We start from the raw sequence: 7719 nt of genomic DNA on the forward strand, positions 1-7719 counted from the left end.
CACACATTTTCAAGTAGGGGAAGCAGGGTCCCAAAGGCCACACAGCACTTCTGGCTGGATGGGCCCCAACAAATTTCTTTAGAGGAGAGTTCTTTCGTTTCATCATTTTGGCTAGCTTTCTGTCTTTTGTCAGTTTTAAAAGCTTGTTCTGCACTGTGTGCATGTTAGTATGGCTCTATTAGGGGAGGTTCTTTGACTCTCCAGGGCCTGGTGTTTCATGAGTTTTTCTTTTAATGGTGTCTCTTGGTTTCTTTTGTTATGCCTCTAATTAATATATCTCCCAACCTAGTGATATTTGGGGCTTTCCACTATGTGTTCTTTGGCTTATTTCTAGAGGTAGCCCTGAAAAGGAAAACAGAAAGACAAACACACAGGTAACACAAGCACACAAACGCACTGACAGATCAAATAAACAAGCAAACCAAATGGGAAAGGGGGAAAAAAGGAGCAGGGAAGAAAAGAGAGGACAGGAAAGAAGGAAAAAAAGCTGGGGGAAAGAGACAGTCAAAGATAAAGGACAGTCTGCGATCATAAATCCTGCAGAGGGGAGAGCTAAGAATGAGATAAGGGAAAAAATATCTGGATGGTAAGAGTTGATCTAATCACAGCAGTGCATAAATGTTGGTCTTTCCCAGACTCCTGGGAGGAAAGGGAGAAAAAGAGGAAATAGGAAAATAGAAAACAGAAAACAAGGGGAAAATTGTAAAAATTAAAATAATATGAAAGGAAAAAATGAGAAAAGTAAAAATTGTAAGAAAAGAAGAATTCAGCTCTCCAGCGTGGATGGACATGGTTCGATGTAGGTAGGTCGGGTCTCAGGGGCTGGTCTCTGAGGCCCTGCCTTAGTGGTTGCAGGGAGAAGAATGGTGGCACAGCAAGCCTCCCTCAGACCATGCGTTGCCAGCTACTCTCTTGAGTCCAACCTCCCCGACCCACAGGCGGGTTAAATTGTCTCAGTTTTCTGAGTTCTTCCAGGTTTCTAAATCCTAGTCCACACACTTTAATGCTTCCCCTTAATGATCTCTGTTAAAATGATCTCTGGTAGACGGACGGCTTTCTGGCCAGGATTGTGTAGGGAACTGGGGAGCCAGCTTTTCCCTGGTTCAACCTGAAGTCATGGGGTTGCCAAGCTCACTGGAGAACAAGCCCGCTGAGGGGGACAGATTACTCTCCCTGCACCAAGTGGTTACACATGAAAGTTTGTCTGTCCACGCAGGCTAGGTCGCCTTTCTCCAGAGATCACGCTATGTGCGTTTCAGCCTCTCCTTCTCTTGCCCTCGGCTCTGCGCCGCCCTGCAATGCCGTCCCACTCAGAACCCTGCACAGTCGGTTTGCATGTGGCCCTTCACAGTTCTGCGCCGCCCTGGATGGCCGCCCTGAGCGGCCTGAACGGTGTTGTGCCGCCTCTGGACACACAGCTCTCTGTGGGCCTGGCACAAAGTTTCTGGGCACTCGATTTCCGGCTCCACTTTGAGCTGGTGTTCCCTGCCTCAGAGTTTCTGGTCCCAGTTCCCGTTCACTCAGGCATTCCTGAGGATGTTATCAATAAGGGATCTGTGCATGCACCTCCATTCTTAGAGATCAAAATATTGTGGCTTTTAATTATTCTCAGTTTGATGGTTGCGGGCATGTGGAGGTAAGAGTGTTCCCTACTTCTCCACAATCTTGCCCCTCTCCTAAATTAATATACTCATGTTCAACCTAAAACACCTTTAGATTGAAAGTTTGGGGATGGAGAACAACTTATCATGCTAATGGACATCAAAAGAATGGAGGTACTTTACTCATATCACACTTAGTAGATTTTAAACCAAAATCTGTTACAAGAGATGATGAAGGCAGTATATCATCATAAAGGGGTTTATCCAACAAGAAGTTATAAAACCTTAAATATTTATACCCCAAAACTTTAAGCACTGATATATATGAATCAAGTAATAAGAAACATAAACTCATTGATAATAATACAATAAAAATAATAGAGAACTTTAACACTCCACTGACAGCAATGGGCAGATCATCAAAGCTTAAAACCAATAAGGAAACAATGCTTTTGAAAGACACAATGGAGCTTAAGTGAAAAAATTAGGAGACTCTAGATGCAGGCGAGGATGTGGAGAAACGGGCACCCTCCTACACTGTTCAGCCGCTCTGAAAAACAGTGTGGAGGCTCCTCAAGCAACTATCAGTGGAACTTCCCTATGACCCAGCAATAGTACTGCTAGGGATACACCCCAGGATACAGGAGAGCTTTATGTGCATAGGGGCACATGTACCCCAGTGTTCATAGCAGCACTGTCAACAATAGCCAAATCATGGAAAGAGCATAAATGTCCATCAACTGACGAATGGATCAAGAAGATGTGGTTCATATATACAATGGAATACTACATGGCAATGAGAAAGAATGAAATATGCCATTTGTAGCAACCCGGACGGAACTCAAGGGCGTCATGCTAAGTGAAATAAGTCAGGCAGAGAAGGACATATACCATATGTTTTCACTCAGAAGTGTAACAGGACAAACTTAACAGAGGACCTTGGGGGAGGGGAAGGTGAGGAAATGGGGAGATGGAGAGTGGCAAACCATCAGAGACTCTGAATAATGAGAACAAACGGAGGGCTAATGGAAGTTAAAGAACATTGTAGTAAAGAATGAATGAGATATACATGAAATTAAAGAAACAATAAAATATACATGGAAGCAAATGAAAATGAAAGCATGCCAATGACAGACCATCTGGATGCAGCAAAAGTGGTTGGAAGAGAAAAGTATATGGCAATACAGGACAAACTCAAGAAAGAAGAAAAATCTCAAACACACAACCACTTTACAACTAAAGGAGCCAGCAAATGAACAGCAAATGGACCCTAATGCCATCATGAGAAGGTAAATAAAAAAGATTATAGCAGAAATAAATTATATAGAAACAAACAAACAAAAACAGTAGAACAGATCAATAAAACTATAAGCTGCTTTTTGGAAGAATAAATAAAAATGACAAGCCCAAGGGCAGACTTAGCAAAAACAAAAGAGAAAGGACTCAAGAAAACATAATCACAGATTTGAGAGGAGGGATCACAACTAATACCACAGAAATACAGTTATAAGAAAATATTTTGGAAATTTATATGCCAAAAATTGGGCAATCAGGGAGAAATGGATAAATTCCTAGAGTAATAAAGACTACCTAAACTGAAATAGGAGGAAATAGAAGACCTGAACAGACTGATAATGAGCAAAGAAATTGAATCAGTAATCAAAAATCTACTGACACATAAAAGTCCAGGGCTAGATGGCTTCACAGGTGAATTCTACCGGATATTTAAAGAAGAGTGTAAAATATTCTATTTAAGTAGGATAGAATATTCCTAGAATATTTCCAATCAGATTAAACACCACTAAAAAGAGGACATATGGGCCAACAGCCCTAATGAACATGGGTGCAACAATTCTCAAGAAAATACTTGCAAATCGATTCCAACAATACATTAAATGGTGGAGGGCACTTAAGGGGAAGAGCACTGGGTGTTGTATGGAAAACAATTTGACAATAAAATATTATGGAAAAATAAATAAAAAATAAAAAAAATTTTTTAAAGTATCATTTACTTCAAGTGGGATTTATTCCTTGGCTGTAAGGGTGGTTCATTATTCATGAATCAATCAATGTAATATATCACATCAGAACCTCTCAATGGATGCAAAAAGAATTGACAAAGTACTGCATCCTTTCTTGGTTACAAAAAAAACTCAACAAGGGATAGAGGAAACACCTCGACACCATAAAGTCCATATACAAAAGTCCCACAGCAAATATCATCCTCAGTGGGGGACAAAAAGCCTTTCTTCTTCTGTCAGAAACATGACAGGGATGCCCACTCTCATCATTCTATTTAACATAAATCCATCCCGTTTACAATTGCACCAAAAATATTAGGATACCTAAAGAGTTAAAGGATCTATACTCTGAAAACTATAAAACACAGATGAAAGAAACTGAGGCTGACATCTACATACCTTTATCTACAGATAGACCACATATTCTTTACCCATTTGTCAATCAATGCATACTTGGGCTGTTTCCATAGCTGGATTGTATTTGACAGGGTTGCTATAAACATAGAAGTATAATTCCCTTTAAATTAGTATTTTTGTACCCTTTGGGTAAATACCTAGTAGTGCAATTGCCCTATCATAAGGCAGTTATATTTTAACTTTTTGAGGAACCTCCGTACTCTTTTCCGGAGCGGCGGCACCAGTTTGCATTCCCCCTAGCAGCACAAAAGAGTTCCTCTTTCTCTGCATCCTCGCCAACACCTGTTGTTTCTTGCGCTGTTGAGTGTAGCCATTCTGACATGTGTGAGTTGATATTTTATTGTTGTTTTGATTTATATTTCCCTGTTGAGCATCTTTTCATGTGTTTATTGACCATCTGTATGTCTCATTTGTAAAAAGTGCCTACTCATACCCTCTGCCCGTTTTTTAATAGGATTAATCAGTTTTGGAGTTGGATTTTATACTATGTATACAAAACCTGAAAGAGTCCGCCAAATATACCACTAGAACTGATACAATAAATCAGGAAAGTTGCAGTATACAAAATCAACATACATAAATTTGTTGCATTTCTATACACCAATAATGAAGCAGAAGAAAGAGAAATCAAGGAATTGATCCCATTTACAACTACACCAAAAACCATAAGATACCTAGGAATAAACCTAAATAAAGAGGTAAAAGATCTGTACTCTGAAAACTGTAGGACATTATAGAGGAAATTGAAGAAGACACAAAGAAATGGAAAAATATTCCATGCACATGAACTGAAAGAAAAAAACATTGTTAAAATCTCGATACTACCCAAGGCAATCTACATATTCAATGCAATCCCTATCAAATAATACCAGCTTTCTTCATAGGGCTAGAATAAATAATTCTAAAATTACCATGGAGCCACAAAAGTCCCCAAATACCCAAAGCAATCCAAAAAAGAAAAAACTAGAGGCATCACAATTCTGGACTTCATGCTATATTACAATATTAAAAGTAGTCATCAATACAGTATGGTACTGGCACAAAAATAGACACATAGATTAATGGAACAGATTGGAAAACCCAGAAATGGATGCATAACTATATGGTCAACTAAACTTTGACAAAGCAGGAAAGAATATTAAATGGAAAAAACACAGTGCCTTCAACAAATGGTGTTAGGAAAACTGGACAGCAACATGAAACTGAAATGAAACTGGATCACTATCTTACAGCATACAGAAAAATAAATTCAAAGTGTATGAAAGACCTAAATGTGAGACAGGAAACCGCCACAATCCTAGGGGAGAACACAGGCAGCAACCTCTTTCACCTTGGTCACAGCAACTCCTTACTAGACATGTCTCCAGAGGCAAGGGAAACTAAAGCAATAACAAACCATTGGAACTTCATCAAGATAAAAAGCTTCTGCACAGTTAAGAAACAATAAACAAAACTAAAAGGCAACTGACAAAATAACATATCAGATAAAGGGTTAGTATCCAAAATCTATAAAGAACTTATCGGGGCACCTAGGTGGTTCAATAAGTTAAGCAGCCGACTTCGGATCAAGTCATGATCTCGCGGTTCATGAGTTCAAGCCCCGTGTCAAGCTCTGTGCTGACAGTTCAGAGCCTGGAGCCTGCTTCAGAGTCTGTGTCTCCTTCTCTCTCTGCCCATCCCCTGCTCCCACTCTGTCTCTCTGTCTCAAAAAGAACAAAACAAAACAAAACAAAACGAACTTATCAGACTCAACACCCAAAAAACAAATAATCCAATGAAGAAATGGACAGAAGACATGAATAGACACTTTTCCAAAGAAGACATGCACATGGCAAAAAGACACATGAAAAGATGCTCAACATCACTCATCACCAGGGAAATATAAATCAAAACCTCAATGAGATACCACCTCACACCTGTCAGAATGGCTAAAATTAACAACTCAGGAAACAACAGGTGTCAGCAAGGATGGGGAGAAAGGGGACCCTCTTGCACTGCTCGTGGGAATCCAAACTGGTGCAGCCACTCTGGAAAAAAAGTGTGGAAATTCCTCAAAAAATTAAAAATAGAACTACCTACGACCCAGCAATAGCACTGCTAAGAATTTATCCAAAGGATACCAAAGTGCTGATTCAAAGGGGCACATGTATTGCAATGTTTATAGCAGCGCTTTCAGCAATAACCAAATTGTGGAAAAGCCCAAATATCCATTGACAAATGAATGCATAAAGAAGATGTCATATATATATATATGTATATATATATACAGTGGAATACTATACAGCCATAAAAAAGAATGAAATCTTGCCATTTACAACAACGTGGATAGAACTACAGTGTATTATGCTAAGCAAAATAAGTCAGTCAGAAAAAGTCAAATATCATATGATTTTAGTTATGTGTGGAATATAAGAAACAACAGATGAACATAAGGGAAGGAGAAATAAAATAAGATAAAAACAGAGAGGGAGGAAAACCAGAATAGACTCTTAAATACAGACAAGAATCTGAGGGTAGATGGGAGAAGGTGGGCTAAATTGGAGATGGGCATTAAGGAGGGCACTTGTTGAGATGAGAACTGAGTGTTACATGTATGTGATAAATTACTAATTTTTACCTCTGAAACCAATACTACACTGTATGTTAACAAACTTGAATTTAAATTGAAAATAATATAAGAAAACTAAATACATACATACATATATACATAAAAATGACCTACTAGGACTACCTCAAAATAGCAACCTTCTGCACACTGAAGGAAACAATCAACAAAACTAAAAGGCAACCTATGGAATGGGAGAAGATATTTGCAAATGACATATCTCAGGGTTAGTATTCAAAATGTGTGAATGTTTTTATGTAAATATTATTTCACATCATCAGTAGAGTGTGTCCATGCAGTTCAGCATACTGTCATGTGAGAGGCAACATTCCTGTCTTCCACTTTTGTATTGTGGTAAGATATTACTGAACATGAGATCCACCCTCTTCACAAAAGTATAACTGTACATAGAGTATTGTTCATTACAGGTGTAATGTGGAGAAGACCTCTAGAACTTAATCATCTTGCATAACAGAAAACCATACCCCTTGAGATGCTACCCCTCATTGTCCCTCCCTGTCAACCCCTGGAAACTGCCATTCCACTCTGTTTTATTGTTACCAAAACCCAAACTCAGCTACCTGTTGCTGGCAAGGTCTATATTCAAAGAGATTAGTTTTTGGTGGGAAAGGAATTTGAGCTTTATTTAGGAAGCCAGTCACTGGGGAGAATGCAGACTCTTGTTCAAAAGTAAACTTTGAGGTTTCTGCCTGACCCAGGGGGTTTTAAAGGAGTAGAAGGTACTAAATCAAACAAGGGAGTGGTTTGATCATGTGAAGACTCCGTGGTGCAAGCTGCTCAAGTGACCTCAGCTCCCCTGCATCTCCAGCTAAGAGAACAACACATGCATGTGAGGAGACTGCCAGAGGCCAGGAGAGAACCACAATAAAGGATTGGAGGGGAAACCCCTGGGGCTCACACACGGTCACCAGTAGTTTCTGTTTTCACCAGCTGGCATAAGAAAAAAATAAAATACAACCTTGTGGTTCACCAATCATCACACGGAATGCTGGGAAATGAAGAGGAAGCTTCAAAGCAAAGACTAAAAGGATCAAATGGCCTGCAAACGCATAAC

Source organism: Suricata suricatta, chromosome 9 (assembly GCF_006229205.1).
Source record: "Suricata suricatta isolate VVHF042 chromosome 9, meerkat_22Aug2017_6uvM2_HiC, whole genome shotgun sequence".
Lineage (NCBI taxonomy): Eukaryota > Metazoa > Chordata > Mammalia > Carnivora > Herpestidae > Suricata > Suricata suricatta.